A 19,883-nucleotide genomic window follows, 5' to 3' on the forward strand; every position below is an offset into this window, starting at 1 on the left:
AATGGGCCCCCCGGAAATGAGTTGGATGCCATAGCTAGAGATGTGCACAATTAGTTTTGTTTCATTTGTTAAGTATATCATTTAAAGCAGAGCTCCACCCAAAAGGGGAAGTTCCACTTTAATGCATTGTCCCCCACTCCCCATTAATGTTTGGCACCTTTGGGGAGTGTGGTGGGGAGCAGGTACCAGAATTTGACAGGTACCCGCTCCCACTTCTGCTGCGATTGCCTAGGTCAGTGGTCGGCAAGCCGCGGCTCGCGAGCCACATGCGGCTCTTTACACACTTTAATGCGGCTCTTGTGTGCCAGGCGCCCGCTCCCCTCCCTCCTCTCGGGCGGCAGGGACTCTGCAGCGTGATCCAAAAAAAACAGCCAGGGCAGCGCGCTCAAATGCAATGATTGGCCAGTCTCGCTGCCACTCACATCCTGATAGCCAGTGATTGGCTGTCAGGATGTGTGTAGGCGGGGCAGCGTGACGAACGTGAGAGGAGCTAGGCTCCTCTCACAGTCCGCCCTGAAGACCGGAACGGCGCGGGAACACGGCGAGAGGAACGCGCGGAGCAAAGGTAAATGAATTGACACAGGGGGGATTTGGCTTACTACTTGCTACTTACTTACTACTACTATATGAGGGATGAATTAATATGGGGGATGAATTACTATGGGGGATGAATTACTATAGGGGGGATGAATTACTATATGGGGGATGAATTACTATGGGGGATGAATTACTATGGGGGATGAATTACTATGGGGGATGAATTACTATAGGGGGGATGAATTACTATAGGGGGGATGAATTACTATAGGGGGGATGAATTACTATAGGGGGGATGAATTACTATATGGGGGATGAATTACTATAGGGGGGATGAATTACTATGGGGGATGAATTACTATGGGGGATGAATTACTATATGGGGGATGAATTACTATAGGGGGGATGAATTACTATGGGGGATGAATTACTATAGGGGGGATGAATTACTATGTGGGATGAATTACTATGGGGGATGAATTACTATATGGGGGATGAATTACTATGGGGGATGAATTACTATATGGGGGATGAATTACTATGGGGGATGAATTACTATATGGGGGATGAATTACTATATGGGGGATGAATTACTATGGGGGATGAATTACTATATGGGGGATGAATTACTATATGGGGGATGAATTACTATATGGGGGATGAATTACTATGGGGGATGAATTACTATATGTGGGATGAATTACTATGGGGGATGAATTACTATGGGGGATGAATTACTATATGGGGGATGAATTACTATGGGGGATGAATTACTATATGGGGGATGAATTACTATATGGGGGATGAATTACTATATGGGGGATGAATTACTATGGGGGATGAATTACTATATGGGGGATGAATTACTATGGGGGATGAATTACTATAAAAACTTATTGAAACTAAAAACAGTGTACCATCCTATGTATTTTCAGTTTTAAAAATGTGGCTCTCAAAATAAATTTCAATCGTGGTTTTGGCAAGATATGGCTCAGTTGAAAAAAAAGGTTGCCCACCACTGGCCTAGGTGATCAGAAGCGGAAGTTGTCCTCCCCCTTCCCTCCCCGTAGTCTTCTGGGACATGTGACAGGTCCCAGAAGACTATAGGGCCATTCACAAAGCGCAGCGCTTCTTGCGCATGTGTAGTGGGCACCCGGCTGTGAAGCTGCAAGCTGTCACAGCCGGGTGCCCACACTAAAGAATCCGGAGCCAGGGAGAGAAGAGAGCCGGTGAAACCAGCCATGGTGAGGACACCGCTGGACCAAGGGACAGGTGAGTGGCTGTATTTTAAAATTCAGCAGATACAGTTTTTGTAGCTGTTGACTTTTATTTTTATTTTTTTTTCAGCTGGAACTCTGCTTTAATCTCGTCATAATTTTATGGTAAAATGACTCATTTTCGGAATGATTTGTTATTTTGACAGATTATATATTGGTTGATTTGATTCATATTTTCAGACTTTCTGTTATGCTTTTGTTATTTCGGAAGATTGGCTATATTCATTTTAACAGAATTAATTAATATGTATTCATTCATTATGTCATTAAGTTGAATTCATTTCCCTATTTCCAACTGATTTTGTAGGGCCCCATACATACAAATTAAACAAATGGTCTCTCAAGTTCAACCCAATGCAAAAAGAATCTTATTAGAATATTCACACTACGCACACTAGAATAAAAACAAATGGATCAGAATCAATTTGGATCATTCATTATGTTGTTATATTATTGCAGATGCCTCAAACATTAACAAGGCCCAAACTATTGCATCACGTCATCTGATAGAAGCAAATGTTTTCGTTATAATTTACTTTGAATTAGTTGAATCTCTATTCATAACTAAACGAATTGCACATGTCTATCCGTAACATACTTTGTGGAACAGACCCAGCATGCACTTACATAGGTCCAGCTTGGCAAAAGCAGCTTCAGCAATTGGCCATTTGTGTGTCTGAAGTGGTCTGATTCTAATCATATGCACGTTTTTTACATGAATGTGTTTGTGAGTACTATATTTGAAAGATTTAATAATTCAAAAGACTTGTTTCATGAGGAGAATTGTTCTGCTCCATATACATATAAAATTCAGCAGATACAGTGCATATATATATGCACACACACACTATATTGCCAAAAGTATGGGATGCCTGCCTTTACATGCACATGAACTTTAATGGCATCCCAGTCTTAGTCCGTAGGGTTCACAATTGAGTTGGCCCACCCTTTGCAGCTCTAACAGCTTCAACTCTTTTGGGAAGGTTGTCCACAAGGTTTAGGAGTGTGTCTATGGAAATGCTTGACCATTCTTCCAGAAGCACATTTGTGAGGTCAGGCACTTATGTCAGACGAGAAGGCCTGGCTTGCAGTTTCTGCTCTAATTCATCCCAAAGGTGTTCTATCAGCTTGAGGTCAGGCCAGTCAAGTTCCTTCACCCCAAACTCACTCATTCATGTCTTTATGGACCTTGCTTTGTGCACTGGTGTGCAGTCATGTTGGAACAGGAAGGGGCCATTCCCAAACTGTTCCCACAAAGTCGGGAGCATGGAATTGTCCAAAATGTCTTGGTATGCTGACACCTTAAGAGTTCCCTTCACTGGAATTAAAGGGCCAAAAACAACCCCACACCATAATCCCCCCTCCACCAAACTTTACACTTGGCACAATGCAGTCATGCAAGTACTGTTCTCCTGCCAACTGCCAAACCCAGACACATCCATCGGATTGCCAGACAGAGAATTCATGATTCGTCTCCACTGCTCTAGAGTCCAGTGGCGGCGTGCTTTACGCCACTGCATTCGAAGCTTTGCATTGCACTTGGTGATGTAAGGCTTGGATGCAGCTGCTCTGCAATGGAAACCCATTTCATGAAACTCTCTACGCACTGTTGTTGTGCTAATCTGAAGGCCACACCAAGTTTGGAGATCTTTAGCTAATGACTCTGAAGACAGTTGGCGACTTTTGCGCACTGTGCATTTCAGCATGCCCTGACCCTGCTTTGTCATTTTACATGGCCTTCCACTTTGTGGCTGAGTTGCTGTTGTTCCCAGTTGCTTCCACTTTGTTATAATACCACTAACAGCTGACCGCGGAATATTTATTAGCAAGGAAATTTCACGGATGGACTTATTGCACCGGTGGTAACCTATCACAGTACCACGCTTGAATTCACTGAGCTCCTGAGAACGACCCATTCTTTCACAAATGTATATAGAAGCAGTCTGCATGCCTAGGTGCTTGATTTTATACACCTGTGGCCATGGAGGTGATTGGAACACCTGAATCCAATGATTTGGAGGGGTGTCCCAATACTTTTGGCAATATAGTGTATATTATATATATATATATATATATATATATATATATATATATACACACACACAGTTGTGCTCAAAAGTTTGTATACCCTGGCAGAAATCATGAAATTTGGCATTGATATTGCAATTTGACTAATCATGCCAAAAAGCTGTCTGTTATCTAAGGATAGTGATCATATGAAGTCATTTATTATCACATAGATGTTTGACTCCTTTTTAAACCATAATTATAACAGAAATCACCTAAATGTCCCTGATCAAAAGTTTACATATTAAAACAAAAACAACCTGCTCCACAAGAACTATGTGAAAAGTTTGAAAGTGAATGCTGCTGTGCTTTAATAAAAGTCAAAAAGATTGATAAAAATCAAAAAATCAGTGAAACAATAAAACAGCGCAAAACATGAAATTAATCAAAAGTAATTATACACAAATCATAATAAATTCTGAGGTTATAAAATACATGTCCATTTGTGTCCAAATACAAAAAGTAATGAAACCAAAAACATAGAAAGTCCCCTTTAAACATGCAAATAGTGCTCCAAAAATTGTTTAGGATAAGTGTAATACAGAGAAAAGACTCCACGGATCCACACCTTCCTGGGAATACTGATGTATTCCGCACTCACTGGAGATAAGAATAAATTGCACTTTATGGATACAATATTATCCTCCAATTCCCAGGGAAAATTTCCTCTCCATAGCCTCCTCCATATACAAGAGCTTCCTTACATCCAACTTCAAAAGGGATTTCCCCTCCTAACGATTTGTTATATAGGAAGACAAAGGAGAACCAATAGTGCAATATTGCAAAGACTTTTAACTGAACAAAATAGTGCTCAATCTACTCACATTATAACTTAAAATAGGTCACCAATTGACAAAATCTTCCAAAACAGACTTCCTAGTGTAAAACGGATTCCAGAAAGTAAACCAAACTGGCAACACTGGATATGACGTCACACGCTCAACATAGGAAACTGGAAGTAAGTCTGTTTGAAGTGTTTCGCCCCTCCTCCAGGGCGTTATCAAAAGTCTTACATTAATATTCACAGGAAGGTGTGGATCCGTGGAGTCTTTTCTCTGTATTACACTTATCCTACAAAATTTTTGGAGCACTATTTGCATGTTTATAGGGGACTTTATTTGTTTTTGGTTTCATCATCTTTTGTATTTGGACACAAATGTTATATTTTTTTCGTTTTGGTGGTTTTGGACATTTATTTTATAACCACAGAATTTATTATGATTTGTGTATAATTACTTTTGATTAATTTCATGTTTTGCGCTGTTTTATTGTTTCACAAAAGTTTACATATGCTGGAATGTTTGGCTTAGACACACAAAGTGACACACAGATTAAAAAGGCAATTAAAGGTTAATTTCTGACTTTTTAAATTGTGGCTTTTTAAATTGCAATTAGTGTCTGTGTATAAATAGTCAATGAGTTTGTTAGCTCTCACGCTGATGCACTGAGCAGGCTAGATACTAAGCTATGGGGAGCAGAAAAGAACTGTCAAATGACCTGCGTAACAAGGTAATGGAACTTTAAAAAGATAGAAAAGGATATAAAAAGATATCCAAAGCCTTGACTATGCCAGTCAGTACTGTTCAATCACTTATTAAAAAGTGGAAAATTCAGGGATCTCGATAGCAAGCCAAGGTCAGATAGACCAAAAAAGATTGCAGCCACAACTGCCAGAAGAATTGTTTGGGATACAAAGGAAAACCCACAGGCAACTTTACAAGAAATACAGGCTGCTCTGGAAAAAGACGGTGTGGTTGTTTCAAGCAACACAATACAATACTTGAATAAAAATGAGCTGCACCGTCAAGTTGCCAGAAAGAACCCTTTACTGCACCAATTCTACAAAGAAGACCAGTTACAATATGCCTGACAACACCTTGACACACCTCACAGCTTCTAGCACACTGTAATCTGGGGTGACAAGACCAATATAGAGCTTTACGTTTACAACCATAAGCGCTGTTTAGAGGTAGCTCAACAAGGCCTATAGCAACAAGAATACCATTTCCACTGTGAAGAATGGTGGTGGCTCTCTCATGTTTTGGGGATGTGTAATCATGTGGAATCTTGTGAAAACTGATGGCAAGATGAATGCATCGCGTTATCAGAAAATACTGGCAAGCAATTTGTATTCTTCTGCATGAAAGCTGCACATGGGATACTCTTTGACTCTCCAGCATGACAATGACCCTAAGCACAAGGCCAAGTTGATTGGTTGGTTGGTTGCAGCAGAAAAAGGCGCAGGTTCTGGAGTTGCTATCACAGTCTCCTGACCTTAATATCATCAAGCCAGTCTGGAGAGATCTTAAACGCGCAGTTCATGTAAGATGACCAAAAAGACTTTGCATGACCTGGAGGCATTTTGCCATGACAAATGGGCAGCTATACCACCTGCAAGAACCTGGGGCCTCATAGACAATTATTACAAATGAGTGCTGCCATTGATGCTAAAGGGGGCAATACACAGTACTAAGAACAAAGGATATGCAGACTTTTGAAAGGGGTCATTAAATTTGTTTACTTGTTGTCATGTTTTGTTTTATGACTGTGCCATTCTGTTAAGACTTACAGTTACAGAATATGAATTCCAAAAGAATTAAAATAAATGTGCTTTGCCTGCTCACTCATGTTTTCATTAAAAATGGTACATACCAATTCTGTGAAGAGAGGTGCAATATTTTGTATACACTTAAAATACCATAATTTAATGGACATATAGTGCCAATATGGGAAAAACCAGCACAGTTGGAGAAGAGCTGCAGAACCAGGTCTGGTCATTGACTTGCACTAGGAGAGTGAAATGAAAATTTGCATGCTGTGTTTTCTGTGCAATAAAACAAACTTACCTGACTGTTATTCATCCACTGAGTGGCATATTTATATATATACAGTGAGGAATAGAACTATTTGAACACCCTGCGATTTTGCAAGTTCTCCCACTTAGAAATCATGGAGGGGTCTGAAATTCACATTGTAGGTGCATTCCCACTCTGAGAGACAGGATTAAAAAAAAAATTCAGGAAATCACATTGTATGATTTTTAAAGAATTTATTTGTCTTGCACTGCTGAACATAAGTATTTGAACACCTAAGAAACAGCAAGAATTCTGGCTCTCAAAGACCTGTTACTGTGCCTTTAAAAAGTCCACCTCTACTCCACTCATTAATCTAACTTAATAGCACCTGTCTGAGCTCTTTAAAGACACCTGTCCACCCCACAGTCAGTCAGACGCCAACTACTACCATGGGCAAGACCAAAGAGCTGTCAAAAGACACCAGAGACAAAATTGTGGACCTTCACAAGGCTGGAAAGGGCTATGGAGCAATTGCCAAGCAGCTTGGTGAAAATAGATCAACTGTTGGAACAATTGTTAGAAAATGGAAGAGGCTAAAGACGACTGTCATTCTCCCTTGGACTGGGGCTCCATGCAAGATCTCACCTAGCGGGGTATCACTAATGATAAGAAAGGTGAGGAATCAGCCCAGATCTACAAGGGAGGAGCTGGTCAATGACATGAAGAGAGCTGGGACCACAGTTTCAAAGGTCACTGTCGGTAGAACACTACGCCATCATGGTTTCAAATCATGCAGTGCATGGAAAGTTCCCCTGCTCAAGTCACCACATGTCCTAGCCCATCTGAAGTTTGCCAATGACCATCTGGATGATCCAGAGGAGGCATGGGAGAAAGTCATGTGGTCAGATGAGACCAAAGCAGAACTTTTTGGTCTAAACTTCACTTGTCGTGTTTGGAGGAAAAAGAAGGATGAGTTGCATCCCAAGAACACCATCCTTACTGTGAAGCATGGGGGTGGTAACATCATGCTTTGGGGGTACTTTTCTGGGGACAGGACGACTGCACTGTATTAAGGAGAGGATGAATGGGGCCATTGATTGTGAGATTTTGAGCAACAACCTCCTTCCCTCAGTCAGAGCATTAAAGATGGGTCGTGGCTGGGTCTTCCAACATGACAACGACCCGAAGCACACAGCCAGGATAACCAAGGAGTGGCTCCGTAAGAATCAGATCAAGGTTCTGGAGTGGCCTAGCCAGTCTCCAGACCTAAATCCAATAGAATATCTTTGGAGGGAGCTGAAACGCCGTGTTGCTCAGTGACAGCCCCAAAACTTGACAGATCTAGAGGAGATCTGTGTGAGGAGTGGGCCAAAATCCCTGTTGCAGAGTGTGCAAACCTGGTCAAGAACTACAGGAACCGTTTGACCTCTGTAATTGCAAACAAAGGCTTCTGTACCAAATATTAACACTGATTTTCTCAGGTGTTCAAATACTTATGTTCAGCAGTGCAAAACAAATACACTCTTTAAAAATCATACAATGTGATTTCCTGAATTTTTTTTTTAATTCTGTCTCTCAGAGTGGGAATGCACCTACAATGTGAATTTCAGACCCCCCCCATGATTTCTAAGTGGGAGAACTTGCAAAATCGCAGGGTGTTCAAATACTTCTGTTCCTCACTGTATATCTCCAAATGATATTATCATGTTAAAGCTTATATCAGTAGTTGTGTTTACCATAAAGCGGAAATTCAACCAAAAGGGGACGTTCCACTTGTTTGTATCCATCCCCCTTCCATTGCCACTTTTGGCACTTTTTTTTGGGGGGGGAGCATGTACCTGGTTTTGACAGGTACCCACTCCCACTTATGGGTCAGATGTGAGCCAGAGGTTCGGCCCCCCTCATTCCCCTGCATCCTTCTGAGACACTTCACAGGTCTCAGAAGACTGCAGGACCATTCATAAACTGCAGCGCACTTAGCTCATGCACTGTAAGAGACCAGCTGTGAAGCTGCAAGGCTTCACTGCTAGTTCCCCTTACCTGAGATGCTGGCCCCTGAACACAAAGCCAATGAAGAATCGGCTCGGGTGATGACATCGCTGGATCCCTGGACAGGTAAGTGTCCTTATATTTAAAGTCAGCAGCTATAGAATATGTAGCTGCTGATTTTTAATTTTTTTTTTGGGGGGGAGCCTGGAACTCTACTTTAAGCTATGATCATGCATTAGCCCAGCTTGGTACAAAGTAAGTTGCATCTTCTAAGTGAAGGACTACTGGGAAAGTTGACAATCACTGTGATAATGTGCTACCACAATGATAGCATTGGTCACTTGCTCAACAAAGAACACATTCTTTATTTACAGCAAATACTAGGTCTTCCCTGATTTGACAAGGTTGAGAGAAGGGGTGGTGATATCATGAGCAGCACCTCATCCAATCAAAGAATACTTTGTAATAATTAAAAAAAAATGCAAGGCATTCTGCGAATAAATGAATTTCATTCATATCCATATTTGGATAAATTATGTGATACTAGTATACGGCAGGACAATTGTACTATTCAGTTACACCATATACAGTTTACAGGCATCTTCCAAGCATGTAAATGAAAGAATCTGTGTTTTTTTTTCCATCAGTCACATTAAATTGAGGACCCTCTTCTCACTGTACGGTATGTACTAAAATCTGACACCTCAAGGTGACCAAGACAAGAACTGACTCCTTTCTTGAAGAGCATGCAACAGTAAGTCAGAACCAGATGTTGGTAAGCATTCTTTTCTAAACTCCACATTTCACACCAGTGATAACAAAATACACATCAATTGTAACAAAATTAACTGACACTTCTCTATTAGAGGTACGTCAAGGCATAAGGCTCCCCATCTTCACACAAATTTAACCTAAATGTGCAGATTGTAGAATTGGAGTTCTCTCTGAAGATTATATCAATGCGGGAAATGTAATTTGTACTTTTTTTTTTGGTGATACATTGTATTACTAGGGAGGTCTAAAACAGAAAACGTGTCCAGGTTTAAATGTGCAGTAATACCTCTTACCCCTCTGTTAAGTGACAGACCTCCCATGACATAAGAATAGCTGTGTATGCTTTATACAAACATCTTTGACTTTTATGTGCAGATTGCAGAGAATAGCCTTCTGGGTAGTCTTTCAGAGCCTTAAAACAATGACAAAGGTGCATTTGAGATTCTCTCTGAAGATGAAATCAATATGAGAAATGTAGTTTTTATTTTTCTTCTAAAGAATACCGAAGAGTTATAAAACAGAAAACTGTTCTTGCTTTAAATCGGTCAAGCCAAACTGGTGTTTTTTGGGTTACTATGTCTTTGTAGTCTTTAGTGGTTTAAGAATTTAAATTGAACTAGGCACCAGCTGTTCTCCGGATAATAAAAGTTACACTTCCGTACATCATTTTCATCTCAATACTTTAGAAAATGTTATTTAGGACTCCTTCTCTAGGATAAAATGTTATCAGCTGCAATTGTTCCTTTAAAAATTTAGGTTAAAGTGCATTAATATATTTGGTCTTGTTCCCTGATCTAGACTAGCACACCCTCCCCTCCCCAATCATGGGCTCAGGTGTTTGTATACATCCTAAACCAAAAATTCTATATGCACTGAAATTACTTGGACATTATGGGGAGATTAACTAAAACTGGTGCAGTCAGAATCTGGTGCAGCTGTGCATTGTAGCCAATTAGCTTCTAACCTCAGCTTATTCAGTTAAGCTTTGCCAATAAAACCTGGAAGCTGATTTGTTTCTATGCAGAAGTGCACCTGATTTTGCACTCTCCAGCTTTAGTAAATAATCCCCTAGATGTCATTGATACCTGAAACAACCAGGAGAGCAGGCAATCTAGTAGGCTAGTATGGGGTAGTGAGGGTAATGAAGGAACGCCTAGACATTTGGTGGTAATTGTAGTTCCTATAATCAGAGGAACTGATAGAATAATTTGTTGCCAGAATCAGCTCATCCAAATGGTTTTCTGTCTCCCTAATGCCAGGGATTAGCATGTGGTGGACCAGGTTGATAAATTACTTGGAGGAGCTGGGCATGTCCCAGCTGTCTTTGTCCATGTTGGGACCAATGACTGAACACATGGAAGATAGAGGAGGACCCTTAAGAATCAATTGAAAGAACTAAGCTGCAAGTTGAAGGGAAGGACCTCCAAGGTGAAATTCTCTGGAATATTGCCTATGCCATGCCCAACACATGAACGTCAGGGGGAGCTTACACAAGTGAATGCATGGCTAAACACCTGGTGTAGGAGGGAAGGATTTTGGTTTCTAGAGAACTGGGCTGACTTTTCATTGAGGTACAACCTATATGCTAAAGATAGTTTGCACCTAAGGGAAGGGGGTCTGCTGTGCTTGGGGAGAGTTTTATGGGAAGGCTGGAGTATTTAAAGTGGTAGTAAACTTAGGCATGCTTAAAAGAAAAAACTCTGAAAGGTAAAGGCATAATGTGCTAGTATGCATTGCATACTAGCACATTATGAAATACCTACATGAGAATGAAGCCCTCCAGCGGCACGCTGTCACCACTGACAGGGCTTCCATCTTCATCTGGTCTTCTATCTGGGTTTACATGATCCAGTTGCCTGACTGGCTGAGCCACAATGATGTCACTCCTGTGCATGTGTGCCAGAATCACCGGAATAGCACACAGCTATAAAGAAACCTCATGGGTATGCTGTTCCTACAGAGCGCATGCGCCAGCAATGTCACAGGCTGCATGCTGTGTGAATATCTCTTGAACATCACAAGCTTAAGAGATATTCCCTGCACCTAAAGGTAAACCTTATTATAGGCTTACCTGTAGTTACAAGTCCAAAAAAGAAGTTTACTACCACTTTAAACTAGGACTAAGGTGTGAGAGAGGTGGACCAAGTGAGACAGGGCTCCAAGACTAATGGAGCGTGGAATGAGGAAAGATGGTGGTAGGGCTACGGCAGGTGATAAGGAGTTTCCAATGTTACAAACTGCCATTGACAATTCTAGTATTGATTGTACTACTAAAAAGATATTTAAAACACAAATGCAAAATGTGACAATAAGTGTTTGTTCGACAATGCCAGAAGTGTGCCAAGCAAAATAGGAGAGCTGGAAGCTTTGTAGCACAACAAAAACTGTGATTTAGTTGGTATTTCTGAATCTTGGCTTCATTCTTCACATTGTGGGCAGAGGCAGTCTGTTTTCTCCACTGTAGGTGGCACTGGACTGCAGCGGCATGGCAGTGAGGAGAGGAAGTGGAGAGAAAGTGGCTTTCTCTATGACTTCCTCGGTCACATAGGACAGTGATCCAGTTGGAGGCTCTGGCTCTATGTATTCCTTCTAGGAAGCTCCCCATTGGGTTGGGCAGGCCAGGCCGTACCCCACTCCTTGTGACAGACGCTGTCTCTAAACTGTTGTGAGTGCCTCAGTTGGGTGAAACTTCCCGCCAATTTGTTTGTACTGATTTTACTATTTCTGTAATACACTGTTTCTGGCAAACCAGGACTCTGTGTGTTGTCTGCTTGCCGCACCTTGCTGCACCTACCCAATAACTTGATTTGGGTAATGTTCCTGGCTATGCTCTCTTTTGGAGAGACAGGGTAAAACGAAAAGGTGGTGATGTCTGTCTCTATGTGAAAATTGATCTCAAAGTGTGATAGAGAATGTGATGAGGCTGAAGCATTATGGGTGGAGCTGCATATAGGTGTGCATATTCAAAGTTAATTATTAGAGTTTCTTATAGGCCACCTAGTGTTAATGAGGTGATAGAGACTGAGCTTCTTGTGTAGATAGAAAGGGCTACAAGAGCTGGGACAGTGATGATAATGGGAGATTTAACAACCTGAAAAATTGACTGGAAGTATGGCACTGCTAGTATAGTAACAGGGCAGAAATTTATAAACCTATTATAAAACAATTTTATGATATAGTTCATAGAAACCACAACTAGAAATGATGCTCTGCTGGACCTGGTAATCTAGAACATTGTGGAGCTTATTACAAATATTCATATAAAAGAACATCTGGGTAGCAGTGACCATAACATGATTTTATTTAAAGCAGTAGTAAAGTCATTAAAAAAAAAACTGGTTCCCCTGCAGGTTTAAGTCATGCACCACATACTAGCGTGTTAGGACATACCTGCAAACGGAGCCTTCCAGTGCTGTGCTGTCATGGGTCCCCTTGGTCCTTGTCACATTCATCTTTGCCCAGTTTTCCTTCCAGGTTCTCTATCTTTGGTCGATTGAATGGCCAGGCTGCAGTGATGTCATTCTCGCGCATGTGTATGGGAATCACATCACCACAGAATACAAAGCTGCACGTGCGCAGCTTATTTCTCATTATTGCTGACGGGCAAGGGGGATGTTTATGACAGAAGAGACCACTAGGGTCTCTTCTGTTATAAAAACCCTGCCCTTCAGAGGATTTTAAAATGACGTTACTACCACTTTAATGTAAGCTATAAATAACAAGCACATACTGTAAACATAAAAATACATAATTTTAGGAAAACAGATTTTCCAAGGCTGAGGGCTGCCTGCCAAGATTTAGACTGGGAGGGAACTTTGTCCTGAGCACCATCCCGCTCGGCCTATTTTAATATGACGACCAGGCAGGATCCTTATTATCCTGGAAGGACATCATATGACATCCTCCCATGCCTCACATGTGCCCCACAGATCGCGCCCCACGGGCCACACTCCAGCTCGAAGCCAATGACTGATTACTGTATCGGCATGCTGCAATCATAGCGTGTAAAAAAAAAATCCTGATTACGTGCCCAGAGTAGTACAATGTTTCTATGGTCACATGAGTAAAAAAAATCATTAAAAATTGAATAAAAAAAAAAAAATTGAAAAACAAATTATTATTATTATTATTTTTTACATACTGTCATCAGTCAGTGTCCTTGATCACCACCACATCAGTTATATGATTACGCTGTACTGCATTGGTGACAGTATGTAAAACAAAAAATAATGAAAAAAGTTTTTTAATTTCTTCATATTCCACAAAATATGACAAAAAATTACAACTTCGAAAAATTTACTAAGCTTCTTACTAACTACAGCAGACTGTCTACTTTCCAAAAAGCGCTCATTTGGGGGATATTTGTACTGTCCTGGCGTTTTTGAGTCTCAAGAATCAATAGATCGTCCATCAGTACATCAGGTTTGATCGATTTTCAGATATATACCATAGTTTGTGGATGCTATAATTTTCCTGCCAACTAAATAATAAACACTGATTTGGGTTACTGTCACAAAAGAAATGTAGTAGAATACATTTTGGCCTACATTTTTGAAGAAATATGTTTTATTTGCATAATTGTATAACAGAAATAAAGAATAAAATGCAATTTTTTCTTCAAACTTGTTGGTCTTTGTTTATTGCACAAAAAAATAAAAAACCCAGTGGTGACTAAACACCACCAAAATAAATCTCTATTTGTGTGAAGAAAAATGATAAACATTTCATTTGGGTACAGTGTTACATGCCTACGTGGTTGTCATTCAAAGTGTGACAGCGCTGAAAGCTAAAAATTGGGCTGGGCAGGAAGGGGATAAAAGTGCCCGGTATTGAAGTGGTTAAAGGGAAATGGGAATGCTTCAACTCAACTGTATGTAAACACATGGTACAATATATTCCCATGGGCAATAAGTTTAAAAGGCTAAAAATAAAAGCTATGTGGCTCACAGCCTAATTAAAAAAAAAAAAGCTATAAATAATAAGAAAAGAGCTTTTAAAAAAATATATAAGTAAAGGAACACTATCCTCATTTAAAGTTACAAAGAGTATGACAGAATAGGTAAAAAGGAAATCAAGGCCGCAAAAATTCAAAATGAACAACAGATGCAAAAAGAGAGTAAAACAACCCCCCCCCCCCAAATTCTTAAAATATAATAACAGTAAAAAGGTCAGGTCTGAGCATGTAAAGGTCAGGTCTGAGCATGTAGGGCCCTTCACAAGAAAATTTAGAGTTGGTGACTGAGGACAAAGAGAAGCTAAATCATGGGTGCTCATCTTGTGGCCCTCCAGCTGTTGCAAAACTACAAGTCCCATCATGTCTCTACCTTAGGGAGTCATGCTTGCAACTCTGATCCTTGCAATGCCTCATGGGATTTGTAGTTCCACAACAGCTGTAGGGCCACAGGTTGAGCACCCATAAGCTAAATTGATTAAATGCCTTCTTCAGCTCTGTGTATACAAAGCAAAATGGGGGAGCTCAAGTCCATCATGGGGACAGTATTGACATAACCTCAAAAGAACCACAATGGCTCAAATTGATATGGTGCGGAAACTTTTAGACAAAATAAAGGTATATAAAGCACCTGGACTAGATAGCATACACCCATGTGTCCTCAAAATGTTGACCTTTCTTATTTCAAAGCCATTGTTTCTAATTTTTAGGGACTCTTTAATGACTGGCACAGTACCACTGAATTGGTGTAAGGCCAATATGGTTCTTATATTTAAAAAGGGATTAAAGTCTTTACCAAATAACTAGAGACCAGTTAGTTTATGTTCTATAGTCGGGAAGATGCTGGAGAGTTTAGTAAATTACCACATAGATGAGTTTTTGGTGGAAAACAATGTTTTAAACAATAGACAGCTATCGAACAAATCTGATTTAATTTTATCAGGATGTAAGCAAAATCTTACATAGGAGTGGATGTGGATATAGTGCATTTAGATTTTGCAAAAGTGTTTGAGTCAGTTCCCCACACACGGCTAATGTGTAAGGTAAAGTCTACAGGCTTGGAAAAATCAGTTTGTAAATGGATAGAAAACTGGCTAAAAGATGGTATTCAGAGAGTAGTGGTTAATGATTCATACTCTGAATGGTCTAGGGCAGTGGTCGACAAGCCGCGGCTCGCGAGCCACATGCGGCTCTTTACAAACTTAAATGCCGCTCTTCTGTGTGCCGGGCGCCCGCTCCCCTCCCTCCTCTCGGGCCGCCGCCCCCTCCCCTCCCTCCTCTCGGGCGGCCGCCCCAAAAGTCAGGACTCTGCAGCTGTCAGGATGTAGGCGGGGCAGCCAGGATGTAGGCGGGGCAGCGTGACGAACTCCTCTCCTCTCACAGTCCGCCCTGAAGACCAGAACGGCGCGGGAACACGGCGAGAGGAACGCGCGGAGCAAAGGTAAGTGAATTGACACAGGGGGGACTTACTATATGGGGGATGAATTACTATATGGGGAATGAATTACTATATGGGGGATGAATTACTATAGGGGGGACTTACTATATGGGGAATGAATTACTATATGGTGGATGAATTACTATATGGGGGATGAATTACTATAGGGGGGACTTACTATATGGGGGATGAATTACTATATGGGGAATGAATTACTATATGGGGGATGAATTACTATATGGGGGATGAATTACTATAGGGGGGACTTACTATATGGGGGATGAATTACTATATGGGGAATGAATTACTATGGGGGATGAATTACTATGGGGGATGAATTACTATAGGGGGGATGAATTACTATATGGGGGATGAATTACTATATGGGGGATGAATTACTATGGGGGATGAATTACTATATGGGGGATGAATTACTATGGGGGATGAATTACTATATGGGGGATTAATTACTATATGGGGAATGAATTAATATGGGGAATGAATTACTATAGGGGGGATGAATTACTATATGGGGGATGAATTAATATGGGGAATGAATTACTATAGGGGGATGAATTACTATAGGGGGGATGAATTACTATATGGGGGATGAATTACTATAGGGGGGACTTACTATATGGGGAATGAATTACTATATGGGGGATGAATTACTATATGGGGGATGAATTACTATAGGGGGGACTTACTATATGGGGGATGAATTACTATATGGGGAATGAATTACTATATGGGGGATGAATTACTATATGGGGGATGAATTACTATAGGGGGGATGAATTACTATAGGGGGGATGAATTACTATATGGGGGATGAATTACTATATGGGGAATGAATTACTATAGGGGGGATGAATTACTATATGGGGGATGAATTACTATGGGGAATGAATTACTATAGGGGGGATGAATTACTATAGGGGGGATTAATTACTATGGGGGATGAATTACTATATGGGGGATGAATTACTATGGGGGATGAATTACTATAGGGGGGATGAATTACTATATGGGGGATTAATTACTATATGGGGGATGAATTACTATATGGGGGATGAATTACTATATGGGGGATGAATTACTATGGGGGATGAATTACTATGGGGGATGAATTACTATATGGGGGATTAATTACTATGGGGGATGAATTACTATGGGGGATGAATTACTATATGGGGGATGAATTACTATAGGGGGGACTTACTATATGGGGAATGAATTACTATATGGGGGATGAATTACTATATGGGGGATGAATTACTATAGGGGGGACTTACTATATGGGGGATGAATTACTATATGGGGAATGAATTACTATATGGGGGATGAATTACTATATGGGGGATGAATTACTATAGGGGGGATGAATTACTATAGGGGGGATGAATTACTATATGGGGGATGAATTACTATATGGGGAATGAATTACTATAGGGGGGATGAATTACTATATGGGGGATGAATTACTATGGGGAATGAATTACTATAGGGGGGATGAATTACTATAGGGGGGATTAATTACTATGGGGGATGAATTACTATATGGGGGATGAATTACTATGGGGGATGAATTACTATAGGGGGGATGAATTACTATATGGGGGATTAATTACTATATGGGGGATGAATTACTATATGGGGGATGAATTACTATGGGGGATGAATTACTATGGGGGATGAATTACTATATGGGGGATTAATTACTATGGGGGATGAATTACTATGGGGGATGAATTACTATATGGGGGATGAATTACTATATGGGGGATGAATTACTATATGGGGGATGAATTACTATGGGGGATGAATTACTATATGGGGGATGAATTACTATGGGGGATGAATTACTATGGGGGATGAATTACTATATGGGGGATGTATTTTCAGTTTTAAAAATGTGGCTCTCAAAATAAATTTCAATCGTGGTTTTGGCGAGATTTGGCTCAGTTGAAAAAAAAGGTTGCCCACCACTGGTCTAGGGTTGTCAGTGGTGTTCCCCCAAGGTTCACTGTTGGGACCCTTACTTTTTAATATATTTATAAACCACATAGGGTCTGAGATTAAAAATCTCAGTTCAGTCTCAGATAACACCAAACTGTGCAGTGGAATAACGTCCTTACAGGATGTCTTCAATTTACAAGCCGACCTAAATGCACTGTTTAATTGGGCAACTAAGTGGCAAAAGAGGTTTAATGTTGATAAAAGTTAAAGGATAAGTTCACCTTTTGATAAAAAAAATAATACATTCACATTTTTTGCAGGTAATAAAATGTGCATTTATAATTTTTTGCTGCAGGATGCCTGGAAAGCAGGTCTCCTGCAGATCTGTCAATATATTTGCTTGCCCATGCAGGATGTACGAGCAAGCAGATCTACTGACAGATAGATTCACAGCGCTGTGGTAGTTCTTTGAGAACTACAAGCCGACAGCTGCTGTCAGGACTTGTAACTTCTCATTCATGGAGGAATGACGTGGTCAGGTGGGCGGAGCCCCATACGGCCACGGTTTTTATATTTTTATTTTATTATATAGCGGGGGTGGGGGATTCCCTGCTAGCTGTCAAAGCGGTGGAATGGTGGGGAGTGGGGGCCAATTCTTTCATAACATGTTACAAATATGGGAGTAATAAGTAACATGATACAAAAGGTGAACTTATCCTTTAAGCACTTGGGGGCTACAAACATGCATGTATCATACATTCTACGGGGAGCACAACTGGGGGAACCAATGGTGAAGTATCTGGTGGTTCTGGTAGATCATGAACTTAATGACAGCATGCAATGCCAAGCTGCAGCTTCTAAAGCTAGTAAATTAATTTCCTGTGTTAAAAGAGGTATAAACTCCAGGGAGAGAGAGATCATATTACCCTGTACAAATCATTAGTAAGACCTCATCTGGAATAAGCAGTTCAGTTTTGGGCACCAGTTTCCAAAAAGAACATTGGGGAACTGGAGAAAGTGCAGAGAAGGGCAATCAAACTGATAAGAAGCATGGAGGAGCTCAGCTATGAGGAAAGATTAGAGGAACTGAATGTATTCTCCTTTGAGAAGAGGAGATGAAAAGAAGATATGTTACTATGTATAAATACATTCAGTGCAGTTTATTTACTAAAGCTGGAAAGTGCAAAATCAGGCTCACTTCTGCAAAGAAACCAATCAGCTTCTAACCTCAGCTCATTCAATTTGTCTTTGACACTAAAACCTGGAAGTTGATCGGTGTCTATGCAGAGATGAGCCTGAATTCGCACTCTCCAGCTTTAGCAAATAACCCCCAGTAGTTGGGTCATACAGGGCTGTGGATAAGGGGGTACCACCAGTCCTCTTGTATGGGGCCCAGGCCAGAAGGGGGGCCCAGACAGCTGGGTGAAATGGATATGGGCAGGAAGGGGGATTGGCATGGCAGGGGGGCAATCACTAGGACCGATCCTCTCTCTCTCTGCTGGCTTTCAGCTGCTGCAGAGAGGCATACAGGGAATCAGGTCCAGTAATCTCCCCCCTCGCCATTCCTATCACCCTCCCTGTGCACCATACACTTTCCCCTGCTGCCCAGGCCCCCTGTGTGCTCCCACAGTGCTGCCAGATTCCCTCCTTTCCTTCCTATCGGCAGCTGCAAGCACACAATAGGATCCTTCACTATGGTGAGTGGGGGAAGGGTCCAGTAAATATGTCATACTGATCACTCATAGTGTTCATTCATAACTGAAACATTATATACTGGGGTTTTTTTTTGGGGGGGGGGCTTGTCAGGTTGGCTCTATGGGGCCCTGTGGTTTCGAACAGCAGTCCTGGGTCCATATAGTGAACTTGGTGTTGAGTTATTCACTTTTGGGTCATTAGAGAGGACAAGGAGGCGTTCTTTATGTCTGGAGGAAATGAGATTTAACCTTAACCTTCACATACAGAAAGGCTTCTTCACAGTCAGAGCTGTAAAAATGTGGAATAGATTCCCTCAAGAACTAGCTCTGGCCAGCTCAGTGGATTGTTTTTAAAAAGAGCTGGACACATTCCTAAATGCAAAAAATTTAACTGGATACTAA

This window comes from Staurois parvus, unplaced genomic scaffold (genome assembly GCF_062004578.1).
Source record: "Staurois parvus isolate SC_StPar_1 unplaced genomic scaffold, SC_StPar_1.0 ptg000098l, whole genome shotgun sequence".
Classification (NCBI taxonomy): domain Eukaryota; kingdom Metazoa; phylum Chordata; class Amphibia; order Anura; family Ranidae; genus Staurois; species Staurois parvus.